Consider the following 21,438-nt stretch of genomic DNA (forward strand, 5'->3'; position numbering starts at 1 on the left):
GATGACTTAGGGTACTATAAAGTTTTGCAAAATGTGTACCCCAAAGGGCCTTTGGTGAATTTCAGCAGGTTCCACATTGTTCACCAATGGAGCAATCACACAGCGGAGCGTCAATGTCCATTTGAACTTGGCTTCAACTAGATTAATGTCAGGGCATTGTGCTGTGCGTGTTCAAACTACCCACAAGCTGTCATGAATGTGTTGTATTGTGAAATTCTTCTGTCCATTGCCGTTAATACGTAATTTTTAAATTTCCTTTAATTTTTGGCTTACCCCCATATGTATCTAAGGACTTGTATACTGCACGGTTTGAACGCGTACCGCACGTCACGTCTCACAGCTTACTGTGCAACATGTTTAGTTTATCATGAAATCGGCCTCAGCATATTTGTGCCTTTATCACATAACACTGACTTTGTTAGCATGCCCATGAAGGTCCAGGATTCTGTTACCATTGACGTGCTCTAAATGTGTTCATTTTTATATGTCACTTTAATTCTAATCACTTGTACTAATAGTGACAAACATTTTTCTTGTATCTTCTAGTGATTAACTTTATGAACGATAATAATAGTTTTATTTTTTCTTTCTAAGCCTTACTACAAGAAACTGTTAGCTGTCTGACAACTAATGAAAAACATGCAAGTGAGGGCAAACAGTTTGAATGCATTTAGTTGAATTAATGATTTCTTTTTTAAGACATTTCATACCAGTTTTAACTTTCTCAACATTGCAAAAGAAATTCTATTTTCCTTTGTAATAAACCCAAAATAAATTCAATTACAGTTCATGCCTTGCATCCAGTTTTGCTGGGACAACTTTGAGCCGTCTGCTAACGTGTGTCCTGGAAGAGTGGACTTAGAAAATGTAGGAATAAATTTAATGGTGGTTGGTGGCTTCCATTTGTTAGTAATGCATTTTAAGCAAATGGAAAAAATGAAAAAAAAAGAGCGGCTGGTTTTGTAAATCTTAGCAGATTTGATTGTATAATGCAGGACTGAGATCATTGGAAACACCAGGAGTTGTATTTCAGCTGCTGTTGCATGTTTTTGATTTTCTTTGATGCCAAAAAACCTAAGGTTTTAGTCACACTGAAGAATTATGCAAAACTCAACAAGCTCTTTCTCCACAATCAGCACGCACATATTTCTTAGTCAAGTTAATCCAGGTTAGCTCATTTTTTTAGCTTCTCAAGCTGCTTTGGAGACATTTAACAGACACCTGGACTCTCACTTTCATTCACAGCCTAAGAAAAAAGTCAAAGGTAAAGCAAAACATTTTTAAAAAATTGTCATTTCGGGTTCAAGTGTGTGTTAGAAGAAATAAAGCTATTTACATCTATTAACAAATTGTCCTTTGTTTTAATGATACATTGGAACTAAAATACATAAAGTGTACAAATCCACTCACTGTGCCCACGGCTCCATCCTTCACACTGTGTCCATGTTCAATCTCTGAGAACAAACAGCAGAGTCAACTGTGGCAGACAGAACCATCCAGGACAGGCAGCAAAAAAAAAATGGCTCCAGGAGGTGAGAATGCTATGTGTATTTGCAATATTTAAGACTTTAGCAACACAAAAAAATGCAAATTAAGAATTGAAGCCAAAGGTAACAATTCTCAAAACTCAAAGGGTCAAAGCTCTTCTGCTTTTTGACCACATTTTCCACATTTCAGAAGTGTTAAACTGTTAATCATGATCTAAAATATCACTAGTTTATTCAAAGATAAAACCACAAAATTATTGTTTTTTCTTCAAGGAAAAAATATGTGCAGTACACTGTATAAAATCTAACTACTTGCAGTGCATTTTATTTCTCTTTTCACAATTTTCATTAGTCCTTTCTTATGATGCCAGGTTTCCACAGCTTTACTCCACCTGCCTCTGGCTCTCACTATTCTTTCCACTGCATCTTCCTTCTCCTGTTCAGCCCCCCTCATGCTTTGGCCCGCCTCCTGCAGTTCTTCTTCAATGCCGCACTCGTAGTCTGGACCTTCACTCTCTCTCTCACCCTCCCTCTAGGCTGCCTTTATAATTCTACCTGAACAAAACTATCTATCTATCTATCTATCTATCTATCTATCTATCTATCTATCTATCTATCTATCTATCTATCTATCTATCTATCTATCTATCTATCTATCTATCTATCTATCTATCTATCTATCTATCTATCTATCTATCTATCTATCATGTGCATTTTATATCTATTTAACATATCCTTTCATATCTGTCTATCCATGTGCTGGTTTGGTTAAACCACTGCTTCAGTCCCATTGTCAACAGACTGTGTACATTTTTTGCAAGCAGATCACTTAAATAGCCTGTGCTGCAACAGTAAAAAAATACTCTCAACATATATACCGTGCACAGAATATATATATATATATTCAATATATATATATATATATTCATGGCATTCATAGTCTGAATCACAATCTGATTGTATGGGTGGTTACCTACCAGGTAACGCTTGTGGTTGGTCTGCAAGTTGGCAAACATCCGCCACAGTGCCCTCTTCAGTTGCGAGAAGCAGATCATAGAATGGTTGAAATAGTTTTACTGTCAAATAATGCAAAGAGTACGCGACACGTGTTTCGCCCAAGCGTTACCTGGTAGGTAACCACCCATACAATCAGATTGTGATTCAGACTACGAATGCCATGAATGTAATTACCCCAATCTACATGCTGTCAAATGAAAGAACCACACGCTGTGGTGCAACGTTAGAGCCTACTCCTCTGGCGCTGACATCTGAGGTTTGAATCCCTGAGAGGGGGGTGCATTGAGTGTGTACACCTGATGAACCCAGAATTAAGGCAAAACACATGTCGCGTACTCTTTGCATTATTTGACAGTAAAACTATATATATATACTACTCCATATATATAAAATCCTAAACCTAAAAATGCAATAGTTTTATGTGACATTTTTTGTCAAGCTTTAAATTGGTCTTGTTTTAAAATCTACATATATATGTTTGGTATTATTCTTTTCATATTTTATCAAACTTTAATGTGATGTTGTCAGATTTTCAGATTCTTATTCCATTTTTAATTTATAAACTAAAATATCAAGAACTCACATCCCGCGAGATGAGACTTTGTGCCAAGAGATTTAACCACACCTGGGGCCAGAAATAAAAGACAAAGAGTAGGACAGCTGCTGTACAGGCTTTTAAATGTCCGAAGCTCTGTGCAAGATGCAGATCACATGGCAGCAGAAGCAGCAGCTTGTCGAGCAAAGAGGAGGTTAAGAAAAACTGTATTTGTTTCCCACTGTATCACCATTTAAGAGGGGTTTTCGGAGGAGCAACTGTGTGTCCTTGGGGTGTATTTAGCCCCCCTCTTCACAACACGAGTGTGTGGTGTAGCAGGTCCACAGCTCAAGTCAAAAAGGCCACTTTTTAAATAAATAATCGCCACCTTCGCGGCTTAGAGCTGGGGCATGGTAGTGTGGCCGGAAGTGATTTCCCGGGGGAATCATTCTTCACCTGTGCACTTAAGCGAGGTGGTCCGCATCCGTAATTGTTGCCGGGGGCTGTTGATTGCCACACCTGATCCACGTCCACATGATAAATAGAAGCACGAGGCTAGGCTAAAGAGAGAAAAAGAAAAGACAGACGGAGGTTAGAAGGAGAAGAATGGAGGAAGCATGGAGGAGAAAGCCGGGTGGAGAAAGCCGGTGTGTGAACGTGTGAAGGTGCAGCTGATCAGTGAGCCTGGGTGTTTGGCCAGCATCCTGGGAGCAGTCGGTAGTGGTTGCTCCCACTGAGCAATATTGAAAAGTGGGAGTGACTGGAAGGAGGATGGCTCGCCGCATAATGCCAAGAAGGAAGCGGGAGTCGAGACTTGGGACGTGAAATTCCCAGCGTGATCGCCTTGGTCGCTGGGGAGCCCAAGTCACGGTCTGGTGAAGCCTACCAGAGCCAGGGATCGGAAAGATGAACAGACCAGCAGGAGAAGGCAGAAAGAAGGTCAGCTGCAGGTAGGGTGGCTCCCCTGGTGCATAGCCTGGATGGGAGAAGCAGGGGAGTCACCAGTAGAAAGGAGACACCGTATGCTCTCTCTCTCAGGGGTGGGGGTCGACTTGTTTCTCAATCCTATTTTTTGTAAAAATTGATCAATTTGTATGAATGATTACAATAAAATTAATAAAATTAAAAAAAAAAAAAGAAAGGAGACACCGTGCTTTGTGTTTTTAAAGAGTCTTCTTCCAGCCATTATTTTAACCATGGGTTTTAAAAGGATTTTTCTATTGGATTTTAACCTCCACCCTTTCACTTGTTTTTATGGATTATTTATTTAATGACTTATATTTAAAGCACTGCACTATTTATTTGAACACTGTTTTGTTTTGTTTTAAATAAAAGCACTTTTGCACTTTTTGCACTATCCCCTTGCTTTGTTGTGCTTCACTGTCCAGCTCATCGGTGACATTACCAACGGTGTCGGGTTCAAGGGCTCACAGAAGCAAGATGGGAGCATGGAGCAGAACGCGCATCGTCACAGGGTGGCAGAGATGAGAAGTGGCTGGCGCGTAGCACAGACAAGGGGGATTGGTGAGTGAAGTGAGCAGGAGGTAACCCCCTAGTATATATATACTGTATATATATATATATAATCCCTCGCTATATCACGCTTCAACTTTCGCGGCTTCACTCTATCGCAGGTTTTATATGTAAGCATATTTAAATATATATCGTGGATTTTTCGCTGGTTCGTGGGTTTCAGTGGACAATGGGTCCTTTAATTTCTGGTACATGCTTCCTCAGTTGGTTTGCCCAGTTGATTTCATACAAGGGACACTATTGGCAGATGGCTGAGAAGCTACCCAATCAGAGCACGTATTAAATAAAACTCCTCAAATATATTGTGAGCAGGGGGGCTGTTCTCCCTCCTAGAGGATATGGACGCTCCTCAAAAAATGCTGAAAGACTAACTTCACATTGCTCCCTTCCTTGCTTGGCTTACTTGCGGCTGCTTTGTCAAGCGATATGTTTACCGCACGGTGCTTTGCATACTTAAAAAGCTCGAACAGCACCTATCGGTTTTTGATTGTTTGCTTTTCTCTCTCTCTCTCTGACATTCTCTGCTCCTGACACGCACTCCTTTGAAGAGGAAGATATGTTTGAATTCTTTTAATTGTGAGACAGAACTGTCATCTCTGACTTGTCATGGAGCACGTTTAAACTATTGAAAAAGAGACAAATGTTTGTTTGTAGTGTTTGAATAAAGTTCCTGTCTCTCTACAACCTCCTATATTTCTGTGCAAATATGTGACTTCAAGCATGACAATATAAAAATAACCATATAAACATATGGTTTTTACTTTGCAGACCCTTCGCAACCTCCACGATGGAGGAGGGATAACTGTATATATATATATATATATATATATATATATATATATATATTTATATATATATATAGTCACACATGTGCACATGGGAGACATTTTAAGGGCTTGAATGGTTGTGTTTCTCCACTGGACCACGGGTTGGTGCAGTACTCTAAATCTTTCTCCTTTTGTTTCTCTGGAGTCCAATGGACAATTAGAAACATCATTTCCGATTCCGGTCCCATTATCCTGCCTACCAAGAATGCCACTTCTTCGTTTGGTCTTTCTGAGCCCACATCTTCCTTCCTATAATGGCCTTATGTTCATGTATTACCTCAATTCTGTTTTGGACCATTACAAGGTGGATAACCCACAACCTTTCCTTTTATTTTGTTTCTGCTTCTTATTTTACTATATATATATATATATATATATATATATATATATATATATATATATATATATATATATATATATAACTACATGCAGTGCTATATATACTGTATTATACAGTATATAAATGTCAACACGTGGAAGTGTGTATGTCTGTCCTGCTCTGAAGTGAGTGGTGGAGTCGGAGTACACTACATTGGTTTCCTGCAGCAGCACATATTAAGTTGAAATCCTTGATGCTTTCCTACAAAGCAGTCAAAAAGTTAGCACTTATTCATATGGAGACAATTCTGAGGTTGTATGCTCCTTCTCGACCTCTCATGTCTGTTTTTCAATGGCATCTGATGATGCCCCTTCCACATGATATCATGTCCAGACTCTTTTCATGTGTACCTCCACGCTGGTGAAATGAGTTGCCCTCCTCTGCTTGAAATTTGGACTCCCTTAATGTTTTGATGAAGCATTTGAAGACTCTCTTGTTAGGTGAATTTGTGAATTTCTGTCTGTTTAATATTAGCTGTTATTAGGTTTTGTAACCTAGGAGTTGTAACTCGTTTGTATTTTGCTCTGAGCTCTTCACTTGTGATGATCAGTTTTCTAGCTTTGTCCTGTAATATTTGTTCCCAAACAATCCACAGAGTGATGTTTACTTGATTATGTTGACATCTTTTATAAGTTACTTTGGATTAAATCATCTGCTAAGCAAATACATGTAAATGTAAATTTTTGGTTCCTAAATAGGGTGCCTATGCTCACGCACACATTCATAGCAACACACTCACATTGAAATCATAATAACAATAATAATAAAATTGCTCCTATTGACAGACTGCATTTTGCTTGACCGTTCAGGTTTGATTCACCCTCACAAGTGAGTCTGCCCACATGAGTGGACCTTCCACCAAACCCTGTGGGCACTTTGGCTATCAATGTATTTACACAGTTTGTCGGAGCTGGCCTTTGTTAGTGGGTCTCTGTGAAAGTGAAATCATAGCCTGCAGGTCTTGGGTGACCAGTGGCAGGATAAAGGCGATAACACTAAAAGAGAGTGGTCCCCCTGGAGTATGTTTGCAACGTGGCTCCTAATTTAAGCACAAAAGAGTTTCCATTTAAAGTGAAAATAGTGGTATCTTCCCATTGGGATAAATATTCAGATGCGGCGCTGGTTGGTAGGGACTGATTAATGCATAGCAGCATGCAAGGAGATGAATACAATCCCTCTGTGTGGGCTTACAAACTCCTCTCCAGCAAATCAACAGATTCTCAATTGGAGTCCAAGTCTAATTTCAGCCTGGGGCTCTGTGTGCCCTGACCACAACTGCTTGGCTCCACAGATTATTTAATACCATGGTAGGCTCCTGAGAATAAAAATCAATATGAAATACTTGGAAAGATCACCATCATGCTGAACCCCCCACAAAACTTTATTTTATCATCATTATTATTCTTAGATTTTTTTTTTCTTTTTTTGGAGAAAGCAAATTACAAAACTCTTTAACTCATTGCTTTCCTACTGATTTATCTGTTTTATGAACTGGAGAAATTCACAATAGAAGCTGGTGTGAGCTCAGCCAGATTCTTGTAATTTGACTGTCAAATATCTCTGGGAAAGTGTGTGTCTTGTCAGGCTTGGAATTAAAACCAAGTGTGCTTTGTAAAGGAAAGAAAAAATGTAACATGGGATGGCCATGAAAGTCTATGTCTCTGAGGCTAGGGATCTGTACTGACAATCTGAAGGTTGCTGGTTCGAATCCCGTAAATGCCAATAGGGACTCTGCTCTGTTGGGCCCTTGAGCAAGGCCCTTAACCTGCAACTGCTGAGCGCTTTGAGTAGTGAGAAAAGCGCTATATAAATGCAAAGAATTATTATGTCACCCCATTTTTGTTTATTGAATTTTGAAACATGAATTATATGTTTCTGGTTATATGAACAGCACTGACCACATTTTTAAAAACACCTACCACTGGGAATTACGTTTGCTTCTGCTTGGTAACTGCAAACACTTTTGAATCCTGTGAAACAATTTTTTACTAGCTATCATTTACTAAATGTTAATATATATAAGCAGACTCCATCCACAATTAAAACCTTAGATTTCCTATTGTCACACACGCGTGTTTGTTTAGGAGACAACTAAAGGGCTTGAGTACATGTAATTTCACACTGGACCAGAAGGTGGCGAAGTGCACTAATTCTCTCTCTCGATCACTTGCAGACCATTCCAGGGAAATCTCGCCCGGCTCTGGGGCAGCCAACGACATCACTTCCCTTACTGGCCTTTATAGCCGCCATCTTGTTGATACTAAAGCAGTTCTGTTTTGGACTCAGCCGTGTGAACATGTCTGTCATATTGAATCAGTTTTGCAGCCGGGAAAAATTATACGGGTGGCTGCCCCAAACCTTCGCAATGTCTACGTTATTAATGTTGATGCTCTGGTAGATACAGGGTTTGGTTACACGTAGTAACACATTTTCTTGTTAAAAAAAATTAGTTTTTGGCTCAATTTTTTCTGGGGTAAACATAACGTTAAGGTGGATTATATGGGTAGTGACATCCTTCACATGTTCTGCAAAGCTGTAATGGCCAGTGTGATTTTGGATGCTATGGTATGGTGGGCTGGTTACAAGAAAGTCACACTAAATCAGCAAACTAATTAGTAAGGGAGGCTCAATTATGGGATGGATTCTGGACCCCCTGGGGGTAGTAGAAGAGAAGGGAATGAAGAGAAAACCGATGGCCATTATGAACAAAGCTGCACATCATCTCTTTGACACTCGAGCATTGAGGACTTTCAGACAACAAATTATTTATCTACAGTACATCTTTATAGCATCTGACTTTGACTGAGCTTTTTATCATTAGCCAGAAGTTAGATGATTTATCTTACCTATAAGTCAATCTGGTGTGTATTTCAGAAGGGCATTGTTATTTGTTGAAATATAATAATATTTATTTATTGAGCTCCTGTAAAAGCCAAATTTCTCTATGGTGACAAATAAAGCACTATCTATCTATCTATCTATCTATCTATCTATCTATCTATCTATCTATCTATCTATCTATCTATCTATCTATCTATCTATGTTTGTGTGATTGAAGGTCAGTGGAAGCTTTTGGCTTTTGGAAGGAGAGAGGAGCATTTGTGAGTCCCACTGGCATTATTTTGAATTAACAAATTTACATAGTAATCATAAAAAAGACATGGCTCCCCTTTGCTGATGAGCATCCTGACCAGGAGAGGTAAAGGTTCCTTACCCAGACGGGAGGCACCAAGTGGACGGACAGGCACACCAGCCGAGAGAGAGAAAGATGCTTAGCCCAAGATAATACAGTCACCATGAGGCATTATAAAGTCATATTGCCATTTGTATAAAGGAGCCCCAGTAGCATTTCTCAACACACTTCTGTTCAATAATTTGTACTCAGTGCATCAGGGAGAAGATATGTATCATTTTTGTCAACGGCACTCAGTTTTCACTTCATTCTCTCCTCCTCCACTATCTCAAGCGGGTTGAGAGTGCGCCCCATAACTAAGCCGGACCCTCTCTTGAAGTTATCTTAACAGCCCTCTGCACTGCAGCATCGTTTTAGGAGCCACAAGTAAGGTATAGCCTCCTTCTTAATGGTTTCTACTTGAGAGGTTGGGGCATTGGGAGGAGTGTGGAGATTGCAGATGATGACCCAAGGTGACTGTTATAAAGTATTGCATCTGGGAGAGTCTCATCATTTTGGTCATTTGCTGCTAAAGGCTGGAGGGCTCCTATATTTTTCTTAGAACCAAACACCATCATTCGTCTTTGTGGTTAGGATGCATGTGACAGTGTGGGTCCGGCTCCATGTTCCCTCTAATTTGGGAGCCTCCTGAACCTGTCACAGTCGATAGTCATGACCAGGATGAGATGTACAAAATAAGGACACCACATGAAGCAAGGGAAAGTTGCAAAGTGCTCAAGTGCTTTTATTACAAACAACTCAAAATCAAACTGTTCCAAAAGTGCAGTGCTCCAAACTATCAATAAATAAATGATCCATAAAAATGTGCTCTTGTGGAGGTTAAAATCAGTAAATAGAAAAATCTCTTAAACAATCTGTCCAACAAGCCCTGATGCCTTCCTTTAAAACAGACACCTCTCTGGCTTATCCTATCCGGACCGTGCAGTCCGGAGAGACGTCGACCAGCAGGTGCAAACTCCAATCTCACGGCGTCAGCAGGCGACCACCAAGCCCTGCTCTGCCTGAACCGCTGCCAATCCAGACTCCTCCATGAGCGGGTGCTCTGTACTTCCACTGCTGCCAATCCTGGCTCCACTCGGTGAAGTACCCCTGAGCATGATGGTCATCCCTGCTCCCAAAACGCTGAACTGGAGGGACCCTTCCACTCTGTACACCGGCTTGTTTCTTCTCTCTCTCTCTCTTTCTTTTTCTCCCATCTTTCAACCTCCGTTCTCTTTTCTTATCTGTTTTACTTTTTATTCTCAATCATGATTCTCCTCCTCGCACTCGCACTTCCCATTTTAAAATGGGGACGTGGCACAGCTGTGACAATTAGCAGCTCCCAACAATAATTAGGCCCACGGATGATTGCACACCTGTGCACTTAGTGTAGGGCCACCCATCCCACATCATGCCCAGGAACCTCTCTTGCCATGATACCATGCCCCCTTCTATCAAAACGTGAGTGCGGCAAATATTAATTTAAAATGTCAAACAGCCGCAGTCCTCACTTTACCACAATGCATTGAAGGGGTGTTGAAAATGGAGTTGAATGATCCTCTTAGGCAGATGAAAAGATCAAGTTTGTAATTTCATGTTTAACATTTTGATTTGTATTATTTCTGATTCTTGATAATACATGCTTCAATGGGTAGCATTACCACCTTGGAACTTGCCCAGTCTCCCATCAGATTTCCTCTTCACTTCAAAAAAGGACTGCTATTCTACAATTGAAGCAGCCCATCATATGTCTGATGTGGCATTTATCCTTTATTTTAGAGAAAAGCCAAGCAAAATGACACCTTTTATTGGCTAACTAAAAATATTACAATATGCAAGCTTTCGAGTCCCGTAAATGCCAAAGGGGACTCTGCTCTGTTGGGCCCTTAACCTGCAATTGCTGAGCGCTTTGAGTAGTTAGAAAAGTGCTATATAAATGCAAATTATTATTATTTTCCCCAGGCCAGCAGGGAAATTTTGGTTACTTTTAATTTTATTTTTATTTTTTTTTTGTTTTATAGGGCGGAGTGGTGGCTCTGAGGCTAGGGTTCTGCACTGGCAATCGGAAGGTTGCCGGTTCAAATCCTGTAAACGCCAAAAGTGAGAGTAAGGCCCTTAACCTGCAATTGCTCCATCCTGGGTATGATGTTACTCTGCTTCCAGCCCTGCAAGTAGGGCCTCCAACCTGCAGGGAAAAACCTAGGGGTTGGTGGCAGAATTAGCACTGCAGCCACCATAAAAAAAACTCACACTGTTCCACTCCATCTGAACTAGTGTGGTGCTGAGGTGTCACCCGTCACATGGCTGCACTCGGGTCCTAATCTGGGATCCTGAGTTGGTTTGTCATGTGGTGGGTGTGGCAATGCACTGTATCGGTGTGTGCTCCTAACCTCTCTCTCACTCTTTTTAGTTTTATGTTAACAACTGAAAATAACTGATGCTGTGAAAATAATGTTTTTGAATACTTTCCTTCTATTTCTCTCAAAACAAATAGCTGAAGGATCAGACTCCCTCTGTTTTCTAACATTTGACATGGCATATTGTACTTTGATTGCTCTCAAGTAGTGGAGTGGTGGCTCTGAGGCTAAGGATCTGTGCTGGTATCCTGAAGGTAGCCTGTTCGAATCCCCTTCACTGCCAAAAGAGATCCTACTCTGCTGGGCCCTTGAGCAAGACCCTACACCTGTAATTGCTCCAGGGGCGCTGTACAATGGCTGACCCTGCGCTCTGACCCCAAGGGGTATGCGAAAACTAACAAATTTCTAATACGAGATATCGTATAAGACGAAATAAAGAACAAAAAAAAAGAAGTATAAATTTTGCCATTGCACACTCTGTCCTTATCTCTCTCTCTCTTTGTCTCTGAATATATACAGGGTATATATATATTGTGGACATGTTGGACCCTGACACCGACACACTGACACAGAAAGTCTTGAATACACACGTTTTATTACAACCCGCACCCCCCAAGACAACATACAGTGCACAATCACCTAAACACAGTCTCTTAGGACTCCTCTCTGCTTCTTTGGCCGCCTCCAACTCCTCACTGGCAAGCTCCGTCCTTCTCCCACCCGACTCCGGATCCCTGATTGGAGTGAGGCGGCCCCTTTTATTCAGTCTCTGGATGTGTCGCAGGTGGCCCCTGATTAACATCTGGCAGCACTTCTGGGTGAGTCAGAAGTACTGCAAGGGAATTCAGTCATCCTTCCGGCAGCACTCCCAAGTGTGGCGGAAGTGCTGCATATTCAAGTCCAGGGGCTATCCAGGCACACCCTGGCGGTGGCCACGGTGGATCCCCTACCTCAGTGGCCCCTGTACAACCCAGGGGCACTGCCCCCTTGTGGCCCAGGGAAAACACTGCCCTTCTTCTGGCACTCCTGTAGTTCTGGCATCCTAGTGGGGCAAGGTCCCTGGACAACTGTCACACTATATATATATATATATATATATATATATACATATACACTATTGGTGAAAATTTTTAGAACACTTCAGTTTTCCAATGCAATGAATAACTTAAAATAGTGAAAAGGTAATCAGTAAACTGCCAGAGGTTTAAATTTAAAATTTAGGTTAGCAAAAACTGAAGAAAAGGAAATATCAGAATATTACAAATGGGCCTTCATCAGGAAACAACTAAAACAACCAGTAGGTTACAACCTACAGATGTTCGGCAACAGACTGTGTTATTATACCTTCTGAAGTGCCACTTGGACAATATTCCAGTGATAATGGCAAGAAAACGACAGTTAAAAAATTAAATGAGACAGAGCAATATTGCCTTTAGAAGTGTAGGCCTTTCATTTAGAGAAACTGCAAAAAAAAATCAAAGTGTTACTGAGTACAGTGGTGTCCTACGCAATGCAAAGGCAACTGGAAACTGGGAGAAACTGATAGGAAAATATCTGGCATACCCACAGTTACAACCCAGACAGAAGACAAGTTTTGAAGGGTCACTGGCTTTCATGACAGGCGCCTCACAGCACAACAGCCTCAAGCAGTTTAACAGTAGTTGAAAAAGCAAGTTTCAGTTTCTACTGTAACTTTATATGTATATATCTCTCTATTATATAAAAAAATCCTGGGACGAGACAAGACTTTTTTGAAGAGATTTTTCAAGTCTCATGAGACGAGACTTTGGCCATGAGATTTTTTTAAGTCACGCCCTCCTCTCAATCATTTTCAACCACGCACACAGTCCTGTCACCTCTCATTCGTGTGAATGCTTTTGTCAGATAGTTTCTGCTCTCTCAGCTCTTATAAATTTTAACATTTTCCTCAATTTAAGTTCCCAATTAAAGAAGACGTATTATGTCCAAATCTTATTGAAGAATTTCATCCCAAAGGGTTGTCAACAAAAGAAATGAGTACACAGGCAATCCTAGTACCGAGAAACAATGAAATCAAAAGAATTAATGCCAAAAATGTTTATCGGTTGCATGGAAAATTGGTTAAATGCGTATCAATAGACTATGCTGAAACACTTGGTGGTGATCGTGTGGAACATGAAAACATCACCATATAACAGCGTTTCTCAACCTTTAAGTATTTGCAACCTGAGTTTTCATAACAGTTTTAATCGTGCCCCCCCTAACGTTTTTTTGAAACCCTAATAAAATTTATTCCTATACTTTTTGCTGCCGATACACCGCTACAAGTTTAAAATTTCCCTACGAATTGAGAAATTACGCCACATATGGCAACATCCGCACCCCATTTTTTGTTACTTTGCGCCCCACAGTTTGAGAACCGCTGCCTTACAATATCACGAAGAATATCTACAACAGTTAACACAGTCTCGTCTTCCACCGGCCGAATTACTGTTGAAAGAAGGATGTATCCAAAAAAGGTAAGGTAGTACATCTTCAGGGGATAACATTAGACAACAAAGGAGATCTTGATATGCCATTCATATTAAAACGTTTACAGTTTCCCATTAGAATAGCTTTTGCAAAGACAATTAAAAAGTCTCAGAGCCAAATAATCGAAAAAGTCGTTTTATTTAATAGAGAGAAAGAAATGAAATTCAATCAGTTTAGGCAGTTATACGTTGCATTGTCAAGATGAAAGTCCAAACACAGAATCAGAATTTAATGTGATATTGATAAAAATTTAATTAAAAAATTTTTTTTACTTAAGTTTCAGAGTAAAAGTGTAAGTTTAATTTCAAAGCCAAACAGAACAAAATCATACTATGCAACGAATAACACTAAATCAACATGAAACATAATTTTCATTCAAATTATGTTTTACTATTTTTTAACTATGGTTAATTACTCACTGTAATGTAAAGTAGTTAGGTCTATTATGCATATGTAACAATTCCCATGAAAATAAAAATCTGTTTAAATTGTACGTCCACATCCCCATACGCAAGTGACAGAACTGCAAAAAGGCTACCATGTAGCTCAGGCCCAGGGGTTGGCGAGCAAAGCAAGCAGGGGGCAAAGCCCCCTAGTATATATATATATATAGGGGAACTATACAGTGAGGAACATAAGTATTTGAACACCCTGCGATTTTGCAAGTTCTCCCACTTAGAAATCATGGAGGGGTCTGAAATTCACATTGTAGGTGCATTCCCACTGTGAGAGACAGAATGTAAAAAAAAAATTCAGGAAATCCCATTGTATGATTTGTACAGAATTTATTTGTATTGCACTGCTGCACATAAGTATTTGAACACCTGGCAATCAGCAAGAATTCTGGCTCTCAAAGACCTGTTACTCTGCCTTTAAGAAGTCCACCTCTACTCCACTTAGTAATCTTAATTGGTAGCGCCTGTCTGAGCTCTTTAAAGACACCTGTCCACCCCACAGTCAGTCAGACTCCAACTACTACAATGGGCAAGACCACAGAGCTGTCAAAAGATACCAGAGACAAAATTGTGGACCTCCACAAGGCTGGAAAGGGCTACGGGGCAATTGCCAAGCAGCTTAGTGAAAATAGATCAACTGTTGGAGCAATTGTCAGAAAATGGAAGAGGCTAAAGACGACTGTCAGTCTCCCTCGGACTGGGGCTCCATGCAAGATCTCACCTCGTGGGGTATCACAGATGATAAGAAAGGTGAGGAATCAGCCCAGAACTACACAGGAGGAGCTGGTCAATGACATGAAGAGAGCTGGGACCACAGTTTCAAAGGTCACTGTCGGTAGAACACTATGCCATCATGGTTTCAAATCACGCATTGCACGGAAGGTTCCCCTGCTCAAGTCAACACATGTCCAGGCCCGTCTGAAGTTTGCCAATGACCACCTGGATAATCCAAAGGAGGCATGGGAGAAAGTCATGTGGTCAGATGAGACCAAAATAGAACTTTTTGGTCTAAACTTCACTCGCCGTGTTTGGAGGAAAAAGAAGGAGGAGTTGCATCCCAAGAACACCATCCCTACTGTGAAGCATGGGGGTGGAAACATCGTGCTTTGGGGGTGCTTTTCTGCGAAGGGGACAGGACGACTGCACTGTATTAAGGAGAGGATGAATGGGGCCATGTATTGTGAGATTTTGAGCAACAACCTCTTTCCCTCAGTCAGAGCACTGAAGATGGGTCATGGCTGGGTCTTCCAACATGACAATGACCCGAAGCATACAGCCAGGATAACCAAGGAGTGGCTCCGTAAAAAGCATATCAAGGTTCTGGAGTGGCCTAGCCAGTCTCCAGACCTAAATCCAATCGAAAATCTTTAGAGGGAGCTGAAACTCCGTGTTGCTCAGTGCCAGCCCCGGAACCTGACAGATCTAGAGGAGATCTGTGTGGAGGAGTGGGCCAAAATCCCTGTTGCAGTGTGTGCAAACCTGGTCAAGAACTACGGGAAATGTTTGACCTCTGTAATTGCAAACAAAGGCTTCTGTACCAAATATTAACACTGATTTTCTCAGGTGTTCAAATACTTGTGTGCAGCAGTGCAATACAAATAAATTCTGTACAAATCATACAATGGGATTTCCTGAATTTTTTTTTTTACATTCTGTCTCTCACAGTGGGAATGCACCTACAATGTGAATTTCAGACCCCTCCATGATTTCTAAGTGGGAGAACTTGCAAAATCGCAGGGTGTCCAAATACTTATGTTCCTCACTGTATGTATATACATATATACTGTGTGTTGGGGATTTGCCCCGTATATTGCTTGTATGTAAAAATGGTCAAAAAAGATTTCAGACAAATCATACATTCGACCATATGCATAGGTCTTCCATTCATTTTTATATAGTAGGTAATAAAATAGCCGAAGGAAATGATGTGGCAGGAAGTTTAAGCAGAAGTTACATCATCCGGAAGTGACATCATCATTGAGGACCTGGAAGTGGCATCATTCAGGCTGGACGGAAGTGACATCGTCGGCGAGGGACCAGAAGTGACATCATTCGGACTGGATGAAGGTGACGTCATCAAAACAGAACCAGAAGTGGATTTTGCTGGGAAGCCATTTTCTATGGTAGAAGTTGTTGATGATGTGTGTAAATTATTTCTCTTCTCTGGTTCTAGAAAAGTAGGGAGAGAGGCATTAGTACCATAATACAACCCTTCGTCTGATAATAAATTGCTCACCTTTGGGCTTGATGACTGCCTCCCAATAATGTATGTATATGGAAGAGAAGGTCTGTAATACGATTTACATTTTGCAGCTGATTCTTGTAAGTCTAAGCATTATCCTCTGATGAAGACCCCTGGCAGGGGCTGAAAGCTCAGGAATAAAAACTACTTTATGATAAGTGATTCATTTTTCTCCCTTTGTGGATCTATAAACTGCAAATAAGTATGTATATATACAGTATATACTATCAATTAGAAAGATATTCACAGAACAAGGGAGTCTTCAAATGCCTCTTAAACCCATTGAGGTAGTCATCTGTTCAGATGGAGGTAGGCAGGTTGTTCCACCATCTAGGACCTATAAATGATAAGACTCTGCATTGAGATTTGATGTCACAATCAAGTAGAAACACAACACATCATTCATCAGCAGACCTAAGTGGGCAAGAACAAGGATAGAACCTTATGAGTGTCTCCATATACTCAGGGGTTGACCCACTGACTATTCTCTTCATAAGCATCAAGGATTTGAATTTAAAATGAGCCTCCACATGGAGCCAATGTAGCAACCTGAAAAGAGAAGTGGCATGTGCCTGTCTTTGCTGGTTGAACACCAGATGTGCCACTGTATTTTGAAAAATCTGGAGCAGCTTGGCAGCACATGCAGGTGCTTCTGTCAGCAGATAGTTGCAGCGGTCCAGTTTTAATAACATCAATGCCCGGATTAAAGGTTGTACTAACTTTTCCATATGTTACTTACACCATATACTTTGTAGTGGTGGTCAAGAAAAAAATTATTCTCATGTTTTCATGAGAAATGGAGAGGAAAATTGTTTATGAATAGAAGCCAATAGTGGTAATGATCTTCACTGGCAAGTGATAGATAGATAGATAGATAGATAGATAGATAGATAGATAGATAGATAGATAGATAGATAGATAGATAGATAGATAGATAGATAGATAGATAGATAGATAGATAGATAGATAGATAGATAGATAGATAGATGTATTTGTCTGTAGGATAAATGTGGCTTTTTACAGAAGCTCCTTAAATAAATAAATAAATACATAAATAGATAGATAGATAAATAAAAAGCTGCACACCCAAACTATGATCTGAAGACACACCAGAATAACTAAAAACAAAGAAAATTGAAAGATTAAGTGAAGTTCTGACTTGGCTGCCCCAGTCACAGTGAGGCCTTATGCTGGCGTATTGCTGTTGGTACAAAGGAGCCCCCTTAGTGTTTCTTGACACACTTCTGTTGAATGATTCATTGGTTGAAAGTCCTCAGTCTCATTGTGGCAGAGAGACGATGTGCAGCATTGTTCATGATGGCACTCAGTTTTGTTTGAATTCTCTCCTTTGTCACAAACTCCAGGAGGTCTAGATGGTGTCCCATAACTGAGCCTGCCCTTTTAATTGGCCTGTTGATTCGAGTGATGTTACCTGCCCAACACACCACAGCATTGAAAACCTCACCGGCCATCACAGAGTTGTAGAAGATGTGATGGATGATCACTACTCACACTAAAGGAGCGTAGGCTCCTAAGAAATAAGAGCTTGCTCTGCTCTTTTGCTCTGGAAAAACAAAACGTTGCGTTACTTGGGTCACATAATCCACATGTCAGTTTTTCAGCTGTATGCTCAAAATGTGTAAAACAAATGCTTTTTTTCTCATATAATGCTCTGGAATAATCAGAGCCCATTATAAACAGGAAAGTAAAGCATCATGGGAATTATATTTTGAATTGTAAACGACTCCTGTCCAGTGACGAGGGGGAGAGGCAGATGTTCAAGTTAAAAACTCAGACCCATATTTATGAAATGCAAAAAATATTCCAAAAGTATCTGTTCAACAATGTTTTAGCAAAAAAGCATGCATTGTGCCTGAGACTGGATAACTGACATGTGGATTATGTGACATGAGTAACATGAGATTTATTTTTTCTTTTTTTCATGGATGATTTTATTTTACACCATTTGTTGTTGTGGTGTATTGATCGCCATTGGGCTCCACTTTATCATAACATTTTTTCTATTTTTTCTGCATGAAAACATTTTTTCTCGGTCACCACTATCAAGTAACATAAAAAATCATTTTTGGGTGGAGTATTGCTTTAATACACTGCAACAACATACAAGAACACACCTGGGCAACCTGTGCAAGCTTTTGAGTGTTCTGCTGTAACTTTCCTTTTCGCTTTCCTGCCATACCAACTGCTATTCGACTTTTTTGCGTTCAATTAATACTAAAAAAAACCTCGGCAGTTGCCAAGAAAGGCTTGATTTCACCGACAGGTGGCGGTATCGGGTAGCAGGAGATGGCGCCTCTTCTAAGTGTTTCGGATCTTTGAAGCGGCGGGCCTCCTAGGCCACTGGAAACATTGATCACTCGGAAACACTGGTCTACTCGCACGAAAAAATGACTGCTATGCAGGAACTTGACATTCCTTTTTAGTAAATCGTTTCCTTTCTTACTTGACTCGTTGGATAAGTAAGGCGTATTCAGTTTTGAGCACGCAGCTGGTTAGGCATCAGTCAAAACTGGGCAGGAGTCCGGCAGTCGGCGAAAGATGGAGAAGCGTGCGAGCAGCTGATGAGGCGCACTGGACCGAGACAGGAGTGTCTTTCAACATGATATCCTTAATCCAATTCAAGGTCCACTGGAGTCTGTACTGGCAGTGTTGGCCGAAAGGTGGGAAACGCACCTGGACAGACGTGTCAATCCGTCACTGGGCACACACACTCACTCACTCACACACACGGCCAGCATCGAGCCGCCGACCTTCGTAACCTGCAAAAGGAAAACTAGAGTATCGGAAAAAAAAAACTCCATTTACACTAATTGCACACAGACAACGAGCGGGCACGGGTTCAAACTTAAGCTTACGTACGGCATTTATATTGAGGGAAAGACCTGAAGGTGTTTACTTAAGGAGTAGCGGATGAGTTGGTTATCCCGGTAGCAGCGCCCATAAAGCAGGAGCCAGGCTTGGAAGGGATGCCAGTATTAAAGAGCAGGGGGCTGGAACAGAGGAAAAGAACGAAATAAAGAGGGAGTGAGAAGGAGACGGTGAGGGGAGAGGGGGAGGTGTGCATTCTTGATGCATGTGTGTGCAATCAGCAGAAGTAAACAATCCAGGAGCCTAATGCAAAGCAGACAATTCGGGACGGGACGGAGGTAGGGGGTGATCGGGGGATGGGCACTGCCGACAGAGACAGAGAGAGAGAGAAGGAGGGAGACCTGAAAAATGAAAGTGACTGAAACCGAGCCAGAGCGTGGAGACGGCAGTCGCCGTGCAGACATACATTACACGGGCAGACCGCGCGAGCCCCGCCGCCGCCACCGCTGCCCTGGGCGCACTGCAGTCCCGTTACTCGGAGGATAAAGTTCGAGCCCAGTGCTACTATTCTTTCATTTGAGCTGGAAAAAGAGGATCTGGAAAAGAAAAAGAAAGAGCAAAGTTATGGCAAAATGTAACTGACCCTGCGCGCCACACAATAAAGAGTTTAAACACATCACAGTTTACACACCTTCTTGTACAGTATGTAGGGCGAATACATCGTTAGATAGATAGATAGATAGATAGATAGATAGATAGATAGATAGATAGATAGATAGATAGATAGATAGATAGATAGATAGATAGATAGATACTGAAAGTAACTTTATAATAGATAGATAGATAGATAGATAGATAGATAGATAGATAGATAGATAGATAGATAGATAGATAGATAGATAGATAGATAGATAGATAGATAGATAGATAGATAGATAGATAGATACTGAAAGTAACTTTATAATAGATAGATAGATAGATAGATAGATAGATAGATAGATAGATAGATAGATAGATAGATAGATAGATAGATAGAGTTCAGTCCATAAATATTTGGACAGAGACAACTTTTTTCTAATTTTGGTTCTGTACATTACCACAATGAATTTTAAATGAAACAACTCCGATGCAGTTGAAGTGCAGACTTTCAGCTTTAATTCAGTGGGGTGAACAAAACGATTGCATAAAAATGTGAGGCAACTAAAGCATTTTTTAACACAATCCCTTCATTTCAGGGGCTCAAAAGTAATTGGACAATTGACTCAAAGGCTATTTCATGGGCAGGTGTGGGCAAGTCTGTCGTTATGTCATTATCAATTAAGCAGATAAAAGGCCTGGAGTTGATCTGAGGTGTAGTGCTTGCATGTGGAAGATTTTGCTGTGAACAGACAACATGCGGTCAAAGGAGCTCTCCATGCAGGTGAAAGAAGCCATCCTTAAGCTGCGAAAACAGAAAAAACACATCTGAGAAATTGCTACAATATTACGAGTGGCAAAATCTACAGTTTGGTACATCCTGAGAAAGAAAGCAAGCACTGGTGAACTCAGCAACGCAAAAAGACCTGGACGTCCACGGAAGACAACAGTGGTGGATGATTGCAGAATCATTTCCATGGCGAAGAGAAACCCCTTCACAACTGCCAACCAAGTGAACAACACTCTCCAGGGGGTAGGCCTATCGATATCCAAGTCTACCATAAAGAGAAGACTGCATGAAAGTAAATACAGAAGGTGCACTGCAAGGTGTAAGGCACTCATAAGCCTCAAGAATAGAAAGGCTAGATTGGACTTTGCTAAAGAACATCTAAAAAAGCCAGCACAGTTCTGGAAAAACATTCTTTGGACAGATGAAACCAAGATCAACCTCTACCAGAATGATGGCAAGAAAAAAGAATGGAGAAGGTGTGGAACAGCTCATTATCCAAAGCATACCACATCATCTGTAAAACACAGTGGAGGCAGTGTGATGGCTTGGGCGTGCATGGCTGCCAGTGGCACTGGGACACTAGTGTTTATTGATGATGTGACACAGGACAGAAGCAGCCGAATGAATTCTGAGGTGTTCAGAGACATACTGTCTGCTCAAATCCAGCT

The sequence above is a fragment of the Erpetoichthys calabaricus genome, chromosome 2, assembly GCF_900747795.2.
Source record: "Erpetoichthys calabaricus chromosome 2, fErpCal1.3, whole genome shotgun sequence".
In the NCBI taxonomy this organism is placed as follows: Eukaryota; Metazoa; Chordata; class Cladistia; order Polypteriformes; family Polypteridae; genus Erpetoichthys; species Erpetoichthys calabaricus.